Consider the following 16,775-nt stretch of genomic DNA (forward strand, 5'->3'; position numbering starts at 1 on the left):
GGACGCTTTCCCCCCCAGGGGGTCAGGAATGCTTTCCACCCCCTCACAGGTCCAAGAGGACTGGAATGGTTGAATCCACACTCGGGCTTTTTTGCCTCTTCTGGCACGGCAGAAGCAACTGAGGAATGCATCTCCTGTGGTGAGGATGTGGGAGGTTGTAAAGCCCAGGTCTCGGCTCCTTGGGGTCAGGGTGGGAATTATGGTGCAGAGAGGTTGTTTCCGGCAATCACACAATCAGATGGGGCTAGGTAATGCCTCCAGTGGCGCAATTAAGGGGAACCCAGAACATACAAATGGAGGATGGGGGTCTCTGTGGGCCAGTTATGTGTGTCCAACAGAAAAGGATCTGGAGGTCACAGTGGAGCCCATCTATGTACTTACTCATATTGTTAGCAGTAGAGCTGGGCTCCCCACTCCTGCTTCTGCTCTTTCCCCACACCACACTAAATAAAGGTTGAATTGATTCCATGGTTGGACATAGAAATTTTGAGATAGTTTAAAATAATCCTCAAATCTCCTCACCTTTGGCCAGACCCTGATGAGAACACTGTGTGTGGTTTTGATTCCATCATTTAAAAGAGTTTAGAGAAGTTTCAGCAGAGAATTGTGGAAAATTTGGGGTTTATAAATTAGGAATTGGGAGGAAAGGGCAGGGGCAACGGTTGGGTGGTCTGAAAAGAGAGAGGCCCAGGAGGGAGCCAGGGTGGGGGCAACTCTCTCTGTTTTCACCACTCTTAGGGTTGGGAGCAGGAGGGACAGCTGACAGCGAGGGTAACCCCAAACGAGATTGATCCATTTAGACCCGCCATGAGTCCCTAAAATAAATGAGTTTATGGCAGCAGTTTCTTTGAAGATCTATAAAAATAAGATAATTTATCACGTGCTGATGATTTAGCCACACGTGCCTGAGGCCTGGACCCAGGCCAACTGGCCTCTGGAAGGCTCATACCAGTTAAGAGTCTTTCTGAACTCTAAAAACCAGATTCCTTTAATCATTGCCTCCGTTGATCCACAGTAATTCTAAGACCAGAGTTAGGAGCAACTTCCACTTAGCTTCACTTAACCCGCCTGAAACCAGGTAGGAGATTGGATATCTCAAGGCAAATCTGGGGGCTGGAATTCCATTAGTTAAACTCCCTGAATTCGTTTCTTCCAGGGGGTAGGGCTGGCTTCTGGGGGCTTTGCTATTTGATGAGAGATTTCCTTCTCCCAATGAGAGGTTTGGTGGGTGCCATGCACCCTCCCAGGGGGGTATGGACTGCACATGTCGTGACATGTGTGACATGGGAGGAACACAGGACACCCAACCTGAGGACCCATCATTTTTCTAGGTTCCTCATTGTTGGGACAGACTAACCAATAGGCTTTATGACATTCCTGCAAAACGCCATATACCATATGGTTTAGGGAAAGGGGATGAAGCCAGGGGACTCAGATCCAAGCCCCATGCCATCCCCTTACTAACGAGGTAACACAGGGGAGCACTCCTGAGCCTCGGAGTCCTCATGTGAAAAAAAACTGGGTAATATGAACAATTCCCTCCTCCCGGAGGCAGGGTGGAGGAGGCCTTCGTAAGGATTATGTGGAATGAGGCAGAGGAAATGGCTTTGTAAACCATGCTGGGCTTTCTGGGATTGGCATCACTGTGAGCTCTGTTCTCGCCTCAACAAACAAGACTGTGAATTCGAACGTCATTTAAGGATCGATTATTCCACCAATTACGACTCATTCTATGAGACATAGTTAATAGTTAAGAAAACCTACAGTTAATAATAATATCCAAAAATAGCAATAGTAGCAAACAACAACAGATCTGTCTGAATTTACTGGGAACTATGGAAATATCTTACCCATATGCAGTCCTCATTACAGCTCTGTCAACGGGATGCTGTTACTGTCCCCATTAATGATGAGGAAAACAAGGCTTAGTGAGGCTGGTCCTTTGGGCTTGGATACATAGCCAGAAAGGGTGGAGTGTAGAGGAACCAGGAACGTGAGCCTCCAAGTCAGAACCCCTAACCCCTGAGCGCCCGGCCCACTCTGTCGCACGGCACTGGTCAGCTCAGCGTTAGCGCGTGGAGATTCCTCAGATGTGCTTGTTCCGAGCGGTCAGGGCTTTCTCCAGGCCCTGGTGACACACACATCCCAGCCGTGACCAGGGGCCACTGCCATGGCTGCAGCACAGATCCGCGTAAGCGCTAACAGGCTCAGACCCTTTCGTTCCTCCTGATCTCATCGCAAGAGCCTGGTGACTCTCAGGCTCAGGGTGAGTTTTTGGTACTTCCTTCTGCAGGAGTCAATACAATCGTATTTAATCTAGAGACAGTCTCAATTGCCTCTGGGTTACAGCATTCTTAAGAACTAGAGGACCTGCTCGCCAGTCGTTGTCAGAGGGAGCAGTTCGGCATCCAGAACTCCAAAGCTCTAAATTAAAAACAGGTTCATTCAACAATTACGGGGCAGGGGTGGGGGAGTTAGTGGGGAGCCTTTTGGCTAACTTATCCTGGCAGCCTCAAAGAGATCAGTTTCTTCTGAAAATGAAACTTTTGGGGCCAAACTGAGGTTGTCTTATAGAAGGAGTGGTCGATTGGTAATTGCTGCCCAAATTTTGGGAACTTAAATGCACCCAGGGCCCCAGTGTAGGGTAATAATGGATATCCAGTCAGTGGGGATGGAAGGCTGGGGAAGAACAGTGGGAAGAAAGGGATAGACAAATCTCACAGCTTGGCCTGGGTGGCTCTGGTGGCCTGTGACCTGTGACCTGGGAGGGAGGCCCCCAGATGAGGGAGAGGTGCTTTGTCCTGGACTGTGTCCATAACGTCCTGAGGCCTCTGACCCCCAATCATGGGGCAGCAGCTTGGGCTTAACTTCTCAGTTTCCAGAGGAAAGTGCTATAGCCCAGCAACCTGCAATCCATGCTTGGGGAGACACTCTGAAGAGAATCCCCTGGGCCAAAGAATTCCTTCATCAACCTGGTGGATTAAGATATGCTCCTCCCTCCCCAGCGTGTATTTCTCTGACATTGGGGACAGCATATATTATGATCTCCAGGGTGTCTGTCCCCTGAGAGACCCACCTTGCCCTGCTTGTGTGTGTGTGTGTGTGTGTGTGTGTGTGTGTGTGTTGGGGAGGCAGTTTTGGGGGATGGTTTGGGGGGTGGGGAGGGAGAACTATGGGAATGGGTGGGGTGGGGGTCAAAGGTCACTTAGACCCTTTCCTCCTGTAACTACGCTCAAAGCCCTTCCTAGCTTTCCTCGTGTCTCCTGGTGATGAATTCGTGACCTGTGCTGCCACAGAACAAGTGGAAGAGGGATTTATTTTGAAATAATTATAGATTCATAGGAAAAACAGTGCTGAGAGGTCCTGTGTTTACCCAGTTCCTCCCAAGGATTTCACCTTACATAATTACAGTGTAATACCAAAAGCAGGAAATTGACATTGCCATGATGTGTGAGTATAGTTCCAGGCCATTCGATCGTGTGTACAGATTCAGGGAGCCACCACCCCACTGCTTCAAGACAGAACTATCCCATCTCCGCAAAGGTCTCCTTCCGACTCCTATCCCTGATATGTTCTCTAGCGCTGTAATTTTGTCATTTTGAGAACATTATATAAATGGAGTCATGCAATATGTGTGTGACCTTTTGAGACTGGCTTTTTTCATTAAGCATAATGCTCTTGAGATCGACCCAAGCTGTTCCATGTATCAATAGTTTGTTCCTTTTTATTGCTGAGTACTATTCCATGGCATGGATGTATCGTGATTTGTCCAGCCTTTCACCTATTGAAGGACCTTTGGGTTGTTTCCTGTTTGGGGCTATTACAAATAAAGCTGCTATGAACAATCATGTATAGGTTTTTGTGTGGACATAAACTCTCATTTCTCTGGGGTAAATGCCCAGGAGTGCATTTGCGAGGTCATATGGTAGTTGCACGTTGATTTTTAAAAGAAACTGCCAAACTGTTTTCCAGAGTGGCCATAACATTTTACATTTGCCCCAGCAAGGTATGAGAAATTCAGTTTCTCTCCATCCTGGCCAGCATTTGGTGTTGTTACTGCTTTTTATTTTAGCTATCCTTTTTTTTTTTTAAGAATTCCACCCCTACAGAAAGGCACTGCCCCTGGTGAAAATAAACCAGAGGACCCCATTTTTATGCAACAATAGAATGTAAACACCGGCAGGAACCTCCTCCAGATGAAGAAATGGGCCCAGGAGGGGAGGTGACCTATGCAAGGTCACAGGGAACTGGAAGTAGAGTATTTTAACTATTCGAATTGGTGTGTAGTGAGATCTCATCATGGTCTTAATTTGCATTTCCCTAATGGCTGGTGATGTTGAACATCTTTTCATGTGCTCATTTGCCATGTGTATATGCTCTTCACTGAAATATCTGTTCATATATTTTGTCCATTTTTCTTTTCCTTTCTTTCTTTCTCTCTCTCTCTCTCTCTCTCTCTCTCTCTCTCTCTTTCTTCCTTCCTTTCTTTATTATTTTTGGCTGCGTTGGGTCTTTGTTGCTACGCTCAGGCTTTCTCTAGTTGCGGTGAGCTGGGGCTATTCTTCGTTGCGGTGCTCAGGCTTCTCCTTGCGATGGCTTCTCTTGTTGTGGAGTACAGGCTCTAGGCACACAGGCTTCAGTAGTTGTGGCATGTGGGCTCAGTTGTTGTGGCTCACGGGCTTAGTTGCTCCATGGCATGTGGGTTCTTCCCGGACCAGGGATCGAACCCATGTCCCCTGCACTGGCAGGCGGATTCTTAACCACTGCGCCACCAGGGAAGTCCCTCCATTTTCTAATTGGATTTTTAAATTGTTGTTTTGAGAGTTCTTTATATAGGTGAGATACAAGTCCTTTGTTGGGCATGTGGTTTGCAAATATTTTCTCCCAGTCTATAGCTTATGTTTTCATCCTCTTAACAGAATCTTTCACAGAGAAAAAGGTCTTGATTGTGATAAAGTCCAATTTATCAATTTTTAATTTTCTCTATCCTGCTTTTAGTGTCATGTCTAAAAACTCTTCACCAAATCCTAACTCCTGAAGGAGAAATCCTCTGTTTTCTTCTAAAAGTTTTATAATTTTACATTTAAATCTATGATCCATTTTGAGTTAATTTTTGTAGAGATGTGAGGTTTAGGTCAAGGTTCATTGTTTTGCCTGTGGTTATGCAATTGTTCCTGCACCATTTGTTGACAAGACTCTCCTTTCTCTATTGAATTGCCTTTGTATCTTTGTTGAAGATCAGTTGGCCATACTTGTGTGGGTCCATTCTGGGTTTTCTATCATGCTTCGTTGATGTATGTGTATATCTCTCTGCCAATACCACAATGTCTTGATTACTGTAGCTAAACAGCAAGTCTTGATATCAGGTAAAACTTGATTTTCATTCTGCAATGGAATGATTACCAAACCTTATAACCCATTCAGTTTCTCTTCTACTTTGCCTTTTAAGAAGATTTAAGGACAGATTTAAAGCTTGCTTTTAGTAGGTGGATGGGATCTTAACATATTTACATGTTTCCAGCTTTTCTTCTGGCCTTAGCTGAATGGTTGTCTTTTCCCTTGAATTTGATTTTTCAGTCTATGTTCTTAAGCTTTTTCTATTCGTAATGACAGCCTTGCAAGGGAGGTATCAGCATCTCCATTTCATACTTGAAATCGAGGCACATCCAAGACCACATATCCAGTCAATGGCAAAGCAGGAATTCCCACCAGGGTCATCTCACTCCCAGCCCCTTTCTTCCCACGGCCCCAGAATGCCTCTCAGTTCTGGATTCTTTCATCCGTGAACCTTGGGGCCTGAGCTCAGTGATCTCTGAGGTCCTTTCAGGTTCTCAGATTCCCATCTCATGCTAAGTTGCTGATTGAGATGAGACCAGGAGCAGGGCCAGCTGGGTCTGAGCTTTGCCAGGAGACCTGCTCTGAAACCTGGCAAAAGAGGAGGGTGCGGCTGGCCGGGTTGTCTGCGATCAATCCCAGCTCTCTTGGTTTCGTGGACCTTGATTCCCTGGGATGGATTAAGTTTGATCGGGGTGAAGGATGGACCCAAGGCCAGGAGTCTCAGACTACACTGTGCACTGGATGGAGGGGATGGTCCTATCCAGTGAGCAGCCCTCTCCCAGAGCTGTCTTCCCAGCCTCGTTGCCTTGTTGGGTGGAGACGCTGTGGAGGCTGTGGCTTGGGGAGAGGGCACCAGCCAGCGCAGTAACCCCAGGACTTGTGACCTGTGGGACACTCAGTCTGGTCAGCATTGGCACTGACCCCCACAGGGCTGACCGCTGCCTCTATAAATATGGGCAAACGAACCCTTTCTTTATCATTTAGTGTGCACCAAGTCCTGTAGGAACCTGAGAGTCCTGATGACAAGTTTTATTGTGTTTACCCAAACATCAGCCATACCCATTTATGTTCTGAAGGGTGCTCCATCCAACACCCTTGAGAGATGCTGGCCTAGAGCACAGAAGGCCTCAGTTAAAATGCAGAGGGCACCAGGGAGGGTATAGCAAGCTAGTGGTTGTCAATCTGCCCACCAAGATGCCCTGAATTCTAGAAGGGAGTGACCAGTCTCCACAACGGAGCAGGGCAAGGGGATGAAGGGTGGTGTCTGGAAATGTGGTTTAACTAATCATGAATATTACATTTCTGTAGTATTTTATGTTTCATCCTAGAATCAAGTGTATTTTATATTTTCCTCCACAATATATCTACATGCTTCCAAATAATATGTTGTATTTCCCCCCAAATCCTGGAGTAAGACTGATGCTCCAGGAAGCTATGCCATGTCTAGCTCACGTCTCCCAGATGTGACCCCAGCTGGAGTTTGGGAAACAACACAGCAAGCCTCAAGTCAGAATTAGTTTTTCTAACCCAGCCAGCTTGTTGGGCATAGAGGGAACCTAGGAAATGTAAGTGGGACAGGTGTGGGGTGTGAATAGCAGACAGTTCCTGGGCTGAGCCTGTGGGACACCCCAGGAGAGGAGCCGGCTAGAGAACACGGTGAGGCCCCTGCTGGCCTGGGGAAAGGGGACAGTGGCAGAGGGGAGGGGGAGGACGGCAGGCTGCCAGAGCCACACTTGTCCTGCCCGACTGGCTGCCAGAGAGATTTCAGGATGGAATTAAACCGACCACATTCTCAGTCTGTCTTACATGTCCTTCCTGCCTGTGCTCCAGGCCCTTCTGAAATTGTGCTGCTTTGCCTTTAATTCACAGTGCATTTGAGGGAAGTGGTGGGGAGCTGAGTGTGGATGCCGGAGCCTGGGCCTCACTCACTCGTGAGCCTTTACTGCGTGTTTACAGTGGGAGGCTCTTCCCCAGGCTTCGCTGTTTGCACTCAGCTCACGAAGAGACCCCCACGTTTCCAAGAAACAACGGCCTGTAGGGCCCTGCTTCTCAATGTGACCCACTGCCTCCATCTGCCCAGGACCGAGGGGGTTCCTGGGACACAGGACTTTCAGTTTTAAAACTGAAGCTGTCTGGGCAGATTGGGATAAGTTGGTCACCCCACTGCCATTTTACAAGAATGGACTTCCACCCACTGACTGTGGGGCAGGGGAGGTGCCCATGGAGAGCCAGGGATGGTGCCCAGCAATGGAAATAAGCCTCAAGGACTCATGGCAGGAAGGAACTGGAGGCTTCCAGGGAGAAACCAAGCGGCAGGGCCCACTTATGCCTCTTGTTTGTACATGGAAGTCCTCCCGCCTGGCCCTGTTGTGATTTGTGCAGCATTTTTAACCTCTTACTGTATAGAATCCATACAAGTAATGATAAAACTGAGCTATAGAAACATGGTGCCCCTCACTTATAGAATTACTGAATTTCAGAATTGTATATCCCCCAGAGTGAAGCTAGCAGAGCCCCCTCTTCCTGGCCACTCTCCTCATTGTTTCTGGTAGAAAGCAGTCTCCCCTCTCCCACAAGTCCCTCTAACTAGGTTGAAACAGAAAGCCACATGTCCTGGGCTACCCTCCTCTAAAAGCCGGGCCAGGCTCTGAAGGTGGGTGTTGCTGAGGGGCACGTGCGGCCCTCCGACTCTTGTTGTCCCAGATCACAAAGGTTTCCTCGCTGGTTCTGGTTATCGCTCACGAGGGGACCTCAGGCTTTAGGGAGGCTGGTGGGCCCGGGGTTTCCTGGAACCAGCAGAGACCTTCCCATGATGGGGACCCTCCCAGTTTGTTATGCTCTCAGGAGCCCAAGGCCTGCTCCCGCCCCGGCTCTCACACTGTTCCTTCTTATCCCCGTCTTTCTCTCTTCTCACCCCAGCTCTCGCTTCTCCCTCACTTGGGAGCTTTCATGGAGAGTCCAGCAAGAGCCCTGGACAGGTCACTGGGTCCACCCTCCGGCCTCCAGCTGGGCGACATCTCTCTGGAGCAAGTAGACAAGGGGCTCGCTGGGACCAGAGTCCCTGACTTGATCATCAAGGGGCCTGACAGAGACCCTTACGGAGGGCATCCGGCCTAATGCAGCGGGAACGTTCCTGTGGACCCCCGCCTGTGCCCCAGGCTGTAACACCCACATCCCACCCACGCAGACTGGCCGAGCCCAAGCGAGGTAGGACCGGCCTTGTCTAGCAGACTGTCTCCAGCCCTGGACCTTGTCACTGACTTGGAAAGTGAGCCTCAGGGCCTTGTGGCTCCCGCTTCATTTCCACACTGCCCTAGCTGTCAGGAGGCTGCCCTCCTGGGCTCGCTGCCGCGCCAGACTCCTCCCTCTGTGTCCCGGGAAAGCGCAGGCCCACTGAGTCATCATGTGAATTTAATACATAAACAACGTACAGTTAACAAGGAGCGGGGACAGGCGTTAGTCAAGCCTGTATTGGTTTACCTTAAAGTCACAAATATTTAGAATTCCCACCCTCAGCACCAACACATTTTTAGCCGCAATTATGATTTTCTGAGCTATCATCACAAAGACGGACACGTTTTACTAGGCCACATCTGTGTGATGATAAAGCATAAGGGGACGTGTGGATATTTAGTTGTGAACGCAAATGCTTTGTTGGGGGGCACCCATGTGTGCCACATTTAGTGAAATAACAAGGGCAGGTCCTTTCAGAAACGCTCTCTGTGCCGCGAGGTGCATGTTGTCCACGTTGTGTAGTGGAGGAAGGTGGCAGGCAGCCTGTAGAAACTGCCACCTCACACAGTGACAGAGCTGCAATTCGGGCACTCTGTCTTAAGACCCTGTCCTCTGTGGCTGCTCTCCATTTCCCACCACAAACCCCAACCAGCCCAGCCAGGGCTCTGCTACTTCCGTCCCCATACTGACAGACACAGCAGGGCTGCTTATTCCTATTTATTGTTTCATTTTCCTGAACCAAATCTGACACTGGTGGCCTGGAACGTCCTTCTTCCTCAGTCTTCCTCTCTTGTGGCACATTGTCTCACTGACAGCACACAAGCGTTGAGACCAGGGACCCCGCGTGGGGTGGGGACAGAGACCAAGTGGCTTAGAAACCCTTCCTGAACAAATAAATGGAAACCCAGTCTGCTGAACAACATTTTATCATGTAACTCATCTGTTCAGAAACTTGTAATGAGGAAAACGACTCGCATAGCTAGTTATTGGCAAGGCAATAAATAAATCATGGGACATCCATCTATGAGATATTTACAAGACACGTTTTAAAGTTTTATTGCGAATAGTTTCAACTTGAGGGAAGGGTTCGTTCTATAATGTTAAGTAGAGGCGGCAGGATGGACAACTGTATGAAGAGATGATCAAGATTTTTAAAAGTCACGAGACTTAAAGAGGGTATACCTAAACAGAGATAGTGCTCTGAGTGGGATCCTATAAATCGTTTTTTCTTCTTTGTGACGTTCTATGTTTTCCGTATTTCTACAATAAACATGTCCTGCATTTATAATTAGAAAAAACTACCAATTAAAAGCCCTGTAGTCTGCGGTGACCCCCCGGACACCCACCTTTGCCTGGTGCCACGAGATCTGTCGTTGTGGTCTATGAAATGAGACAAAAGGTGGGAGGAGGCTGGTCTCCAGGTCCCTGAGGATGCACCAGAGATGCGGCCAGGAGGGCAGCCAGGGGACGGGGTTGTCTATAGGACCATTCCTGTGCCCATCACTGTTGTCACTGCGTTTTTACATCTATTATTTCATTTGAGTCTTATGGCTCCTCAGTGATGGAGGTGAAGTCAGATAACAATGCTTTAACGCTTAAAGGGAGGCAAAACTATGGAACATTTTCTTTTCTGGGAAGATTGAGAAGTGTTTCTGTCCAGGAAGGCCTCTCTGCTCTTCTGTTGCCCCACTCCCAAGGACTGGCTCAGAGCTTGGGAATCCAGCCCTAAGGGTTGGCCAGACATCTTAAGGGAGTGAGTGTACCTGATCAGCTCCGTGCCATGTAGGAAGAATGGGCCTCAGGGGGAGGTGGTGAGGGCAGAGTCTGGGACAGGATCTGCTAAGGGCTGTCTGGGGTCTGGTCCTGAGCCTGGAGTTTTATACTTGGGAGGATGTGGTGACATCCCTGGGTTGGCTTTCACACAGTCATTTTGGTGAGCCTTGAGTCAGTTGGTGACCCACTGTTTGCAAGGCAGGACTCTGCTGATGTCATAAACAGCAGGGGTTTCAGAACTCTGAGGCTAGGAATGGTGTAAGGACAGCTGCCTGAGATGCATTCATTTGTTCATTTATTCATGCAACACGTAACTATTGATCACCTACCATCAACCATTGGAGGTACAGTGATGAACAAAACAGAGTGCGCCATGCCCTCATGAGAGATGTAAACAGTGGGCAGATGCACAAATAGATGCAAAGTTATAAGATGTGTCAAATAAGAGGGGAAAGAACTGAGTTTTGTGAGGGAGGAGAAGGTAGAAACAGAACTGGGTTCTGCTCAATACATCTGAGACTGCAGACTCTGAACTCTAACATGCCACCTTCTTGCTTCTGCTGTTTAGCCTCTGCATGGGGAATACAACCATGAATCAGGCAAGGTCCCTGTCTTCCAAAGGCTCTGGTTAGTTGGGATAAGATGGGTCATAAAGAACTATAGTGAATTGTAGTTTTCATCCATATGACAGGTTTACAAAACATGGGACCCTCCTACTACAAATACCTAGAGTTGCTGCATAAAATAGAACACCATCAAATATTTAAAGGCAGAGCTGAACTTGGAAGAAAGAAAGTGAAATCTTCAGGGGCAAGAAATGATGAATGAGTTGGACACCCAAACAATGACTGTACCAGCAGGGGTTGAGGGGAAGCTGTGTGTAAAGAAACCCTCAAGAAACTCCTGTTGCAGATTGGGTATTAGTAATCATACAGGCACCGAAGATGACATGGGGAGCTGGCACGAAGACTCATACATGAAACTGGGTCCCTTGCTGAGAAAGGAACCCGTAAAACTTTGCCCACCACCCTGTTAGAGGTAAGAGGTATATCTCTAACAGGACCTCTGGGTAAAATAATTCCGCTGAGAAATCAAAACACCAAGTCCATGCCACATGGACTTGGAAGCAGAATGTATACTATCCACAGGGTATGGGAATCTCTAAGCAAATAAATTAGGATAAGAAATTCATTCCGGGCTGGTGACGATTCTTTGCCATCTGGTAGACACAAGAGCAAAACCACTCTGGAGGGATACTTCTACAGTCCAGACCAACTGGAATCCCCAAGAGAAGACAATGGCCGTGGAAGAGGAGCTTAGGGTAAACAGTTATACAGGAAATGACCCATCATAAGCCACAGGCAGTACATATATTCAGTGAGGAAGATTAGCACCTCAAGATTTTAAGATAATGGAACATTTTGAAAGAGACTATAAAAATACATTGAAATGTTTAAAGAAGTGTAAGAAGAAATAGAAAACACCAGGAAAGAACAAACGCTGTGAAAAAGGAACAGGCAGGGGGCTTCCTTCGGTGGCGCAGTGGTTGAGAATCTGCCTGCCAATGCAGGGGAAACGGGTTCGAGCCCTGGTCTGGGAGGATCCCACATGCCGCGGAGCAACTGGGCCCGTGAGCCACAATTGCTGAGCCTGCGTGTCTGGAGCCTGTGCTCCGCAACAAGAGAGGCCGCGATAGTGAGAGGCCCGCGCATCGCGATGAAGAGTGGACCCCACTTGCCGCAACTAGAGAAAGCCCTCGCACAGAAACGAAGACCCAACGCAGCCAAAAATAAATAAATAAATAAAATTTAAAAAAAAAAAAGAGTCAATTTGTATTTGTAACCTAAAATATTAAAAAAAAAAAAAAAAAAAAAAAGGAACAGGCAGATTTGAGAAACAAATGGGAATTCTATACATACAGAAAGTAAAAATTCAGCGAATGGTTAAATAGCAGATTAGGTACAGTGATTGGTTAATTAACAGATTAGATAATTTCCCAATTTGAAGTCCTTAACTTAATGACATCTGCACTAAATGATAATTAGTAAGTGGAAGATAGGGTTGAAGAAGTCACCTGAATGCAGCACAGAGGAATAAAGAAGTAGAAACTGACACTTCACAGAGGAGAAACCTGGCAAGCACTGCCTTGGCCAAGTGACCAAGGTTAGCATTATCAGTGATAAGTCATCTTGAAAATATGTACCCTTTAACTAATGTGGTGAGAAGGGCGGTTTACCTCTGTGGCCTTCCTCCCCCAAAAAACATAACCCCAGTCTAACCATGAGAAAATCATGGACGAACCCAAACTGGGGAGCGTTCTACAAAATACCTGACCAGTACTTCTCCAAACAAGGAATGTCTGAATGTCTGAGAACTGTCACAGCCAAGAGGAGCCTAAGGAGACCTGATAACCAAATGTGATATGGTGTCCTGGATGGGATCCTGGGCAGAAAAAGAGAAAAGCTAATGAGATTTGAATAAAGTATAGTTTCGTGAGTAAAAAAACAAAACAAAAACAAAAGAAGTGGAAACTGTAAAAGGCAAGTTAAGAGACATGAAAACAGTAAAAATAAAGTCCAATATAAGTCTGAAATGAGTCCCCAAGAAGAGAAAAGAATGAATAGGTGATAGTCAATACTGAAAAAATGACAGAGAATTTCCAGAATTAATAAGACATATGGTACCTCAAAATAAAAAAGCACAGTAAGTTCTGACAGGAATTTACAAAAAAGTACACCTATACATATCATACTGGAACTGCAGAACAGTAAAGACAGAAAAACTTTAAGAGCTACTAGAGCAACATTATAGATTACGCATAAGACTCAATAATTAGACCAATAACAGTCTTCTCAAAATAAATAGATATACTAGAAAATAATGGAATACGTTTCAATATGCTGAAAGAAAATTACCACCAAATTCAAATGTTATAACTAAATGATAATTCAAGAGGACAAAGAGATTTTCAAACAAAGGCAGAGAATTTACTAATCGTGAGTCCTACTAAAATAAACTACGAAAGGATGAAATTCATAAAGCAAGAAATCAAACACAGAAAAAGATGATACAGAATGGTAGTCATTATTGATTGTGAATAGACAAAAATAATAATGATTTATGGAGGGCAGAAAAGATGGAAGTAGAATAAGACATACCAATAATATGAAGAATTGGCAGGGAAATTTGGAGTTAAAATCTTAAGTCCTTGGCTTGCTTGGGAGGAGAGTGGAATAATTAATTAACTTTAGTCTTTCTTAAGTCAAACATTAAGTTAAAATGTATGGGTAATTATTCAGTGTAAAGACATTGAATGCATACCTTCCAAAGCAGAAGACTGTAAAAAGTAGAAACCTAATCAACCAAAAGAGGGCTGGAAAAGAGGAGAATAAAAGGCAAACAAAAACAAACAAACAAAAAACATTATGGTAAATAGGAGCACAATAAAATGAGGTGGACATAAATCTAGGTTTATCAGAAAATGGAGTACTTTCACCATTTCAAAGCTAGAGACAGACTGCCTAAAAGAGAGAGAGAGAGAGAGAGAGAGAGAGAATCCAGTTTCATGCTCTTTAAAAGAAAATGTTGAAAATCAAAGGACAAAAGAAGATATATCAGGAGAATACCAACTAAAGAAGGAAGATTTATCTACTTTAATAACAGAAAATAGTGTTTCAGGCAAAAAGAATGACGGATTGTGAGATGTCTGCAATGTCTAAAACTGACTAGGATATGTGGAACCTAGAAAAATGGTACAGATGAACCAGTTTTCAGGGCAGAAATAGAGACACAGCGGTAGAGAACAAATGTATGGACACCAAGGGGGGAAAGTGGCAGGGCGGGGGTGTGGTGGGATGAACTGGGAGATTGGGATTGACATATATACACTAATATGTATAAAATAGATAACTAATAAGAACCTGCTGTATAAAAAATAGATAAAATAAAATTCAAAAAAAATAAAATTAAATTAAACTGACTAGGGACTAATATCTAGACTATACAAAGATCTCCTGCTAACCAACAAGAAAAAGACAAGAAACACAATAGAAAAATGTGTGAAGGATTTGGGCAGGTGGCCTGGAGTGCCAGCTGGCCCCATCTCCTCTCTCCTCTTCTCTTAATTCCCCTCATCATTGTCTTCCATTGTAAACCTCTATCCTCTTCATGGCTGAGTCATGGTCAGCAACCAGCTTACTTGCTGCCCTTCATTTAGTTCCAACCTGAAAAACTACTGGGGAAGGACTCTCATTGGTTCAGCTGGGTCACGTGCCCTGAGGCAAGGTGGGGTCTCTGGAGGCTTCTCATAGTTGAATAGGTACCCTATTCTAAATAAGGGGGAGCGCTGTTCTCAGGAGGGGGGCTGAACAGACAAGACTGTTGAGACTTCCTGTGGAAAGTTGGAGAACAGACCCCAGGAGACGTCAAAAAAGGGGAGGTGTGGTTCTGCCGAGGGAAAAGAAGCGGCCTGAGTGAGGGCATTGAAGTGGGGGAAGATGGGGAGGGTTGATATGAACCAGGGATTGTATTAGTGTACTACTGCTGCTGTAACAAATCACCATAAGCCTAGTGGCTTAAAACAACATGGATTTACTCTCCTACAGTTCTGGAAGACAGAAGACCTAAAATCAAGGTGTTGGTAGGGCTGTGTTCCTTCTGAAGGTTTTAGTGAAGAATCTGTTTCCTTGCCTTTCCTAGTTTCTAGAGGCCACCAACATTCCTCGCCTTTTGGCCCCTTCCTGCATCCTCAAAGTCGGGAGTTCAGCATCTTGAAATCTCTCCTTTTCATCTTTTATTCTGACTCTGACCCTCCTGCCTCCCTCTTATAAGGACCCCTGTGATTACACTGGACTCTTTCAGATAATCCAGGATAACCTCCCTATGCTAAGAATCTTAGTTCAATCATATCAGCCAAGTTCTTCTTGCCATGTAAGGCAACGTATTCACAGGTTCTGATATCAGTACACAGGCATTGGGGAGGCCATTATTTTCTCTACTGTAGGGTTTAATCAAACCAGAGCCAATAGAAGATACAAACACACACACATGTATGTGTGTGTGTGTGTGTGTGTGTGTGTGTGTGTGTGTATATATATGCATTAAGAGATTAATTTCAAGGAATTGGCTTATACAGTTGTGGGGGCTGAATAAGCAAATACAAAATTCACAGGGCAGGCAGTCAGGAAAGGATGATCACAGGCATTGGGCCAAAGCTCTTATTCAGGGGAATCAATCCCTCTCTCTCTCTCTCTCTCTCTCTCTCTCTTTTTCTCTCCACCCTGCTTTTAAGGCCTTCTGATTAATTGAATCAGGCCCACCCAGATTATCAGATTATCTAAAATAATCTTCCTTAAAATTATATATTTTAATTACAGCTGCAAACTCCCTTCATAGCCAACACCTAGATTAGTGTTTGATTGAATAACTGGGGACTGTAGCATGGCCAAATTGACAAGTCAAAAGCACTGTCACAGGTCAAAGGGCAGTGACATTCAGGACAAGTATGGGACAGAATGTCCCGCAGGAAGGAGAGGTGAGCACCCCTGGGCAATAGACCTGCAGAAGGAGGGGCGTGGGGGGGGGGGACCAGAGGGGCTTTGCTGACGTCACTGATGGGAGGAAGCTGTGCTTAGGGGCGAGCTTCCACAAGGAGGCCTGCAATGGGGCATTCCATCCTCTTCTTCCCACAGTTTGAAAATTCCACAATCGGGCTGTGCTTCCCTCCCCTACTCAGAGCAGATGCCCAGCATATCACCAGCGTCTCAATGACCCTTCCTACGCTGCCCACCAGTATTTGTTCTGTGACCTGCTGCTGAGGTCACAGCCCCCTGGGCTGCAGACATGAATCTCCCGCAGTGTTGGAAAGGTGGTTGAGCTCACGTCTGCTCCTCCCAGGGCTGCGGCTGGTAGGCGTCCAGTATTTGCTCAGCTAATCTTTCCCTATCTAAAGATGCTTATTGATGATTTCATTCAGGAGTCTTGAAACCTGCCAGGAGAGAGTCCAGCCAAACAGACCAGGTGTGGAAGATGAAATCACATTCCCTTGTACTTGCTGTCAAGAGCTCCACGCGAGGCAGTTCAAAGGAGTTGGGAGGTGGATGGAAGTTCCTAGTCAGAGCTAATTGTGGGGCGCTCTCGGCCCACATGACAGCGTGGACAGGGCCTCACTGTGCGAGCAGACCCCGTACCCAGATGGGCAGATGGCCAAGGGGAGGGCAGAGACATCAAGGGTGTGTCTCAGTTTTACCTGCATTCCTTTGTAAAGGGTTTACACAGACGTTGGGCCTTGTCTCCAGGAAGGAAGTGCCCAGAAGTAAGGATTTGGGTTAGAGTTTGGGGGACCTACTCGAGTCTGAGGCAGTGGTTCCCAAAGTGTGGTCCCTGTACCAGCAGCCTCAGCGTCACGTGCGAGCTGGTTAGAAATGTGAATT

The 16,775-nt window shown here is 46.3% G+C and overlaps 1 protein-coding gene across 1 annotated transcript in view; it reads left to right on the forward strand.

Annotated features, from left to right (window-relative positions):
* The window catches only part of SLCO2A1 (solute carrier organic anion transporter family member 2A1), a 78,178-nt gene that overhangs the window by 1,278 nt on the left and 60,125 nt on the right, over nt 1–16,775 (forward strand). The gene's annotated exons all lie outside the window — the stretch shown is intronic.

This window comes from Balaenoptera ricei, chromosome 4 (assembly GCF_028023285.1).
Source record: "Balaenoptera ricei isolate mBalRic1 chromosome 4, mBalRic1.hap2, whole genome shotgun sequence".
In the NCBI taxonomy this organism is placed as follows: domain Eukaryota; kingdom Metazoa; phylum Chordata; class Mammalia; order Artiodactyla; family Balaenopteridae; genus Balaenoptera; species Balaenoptera ricei.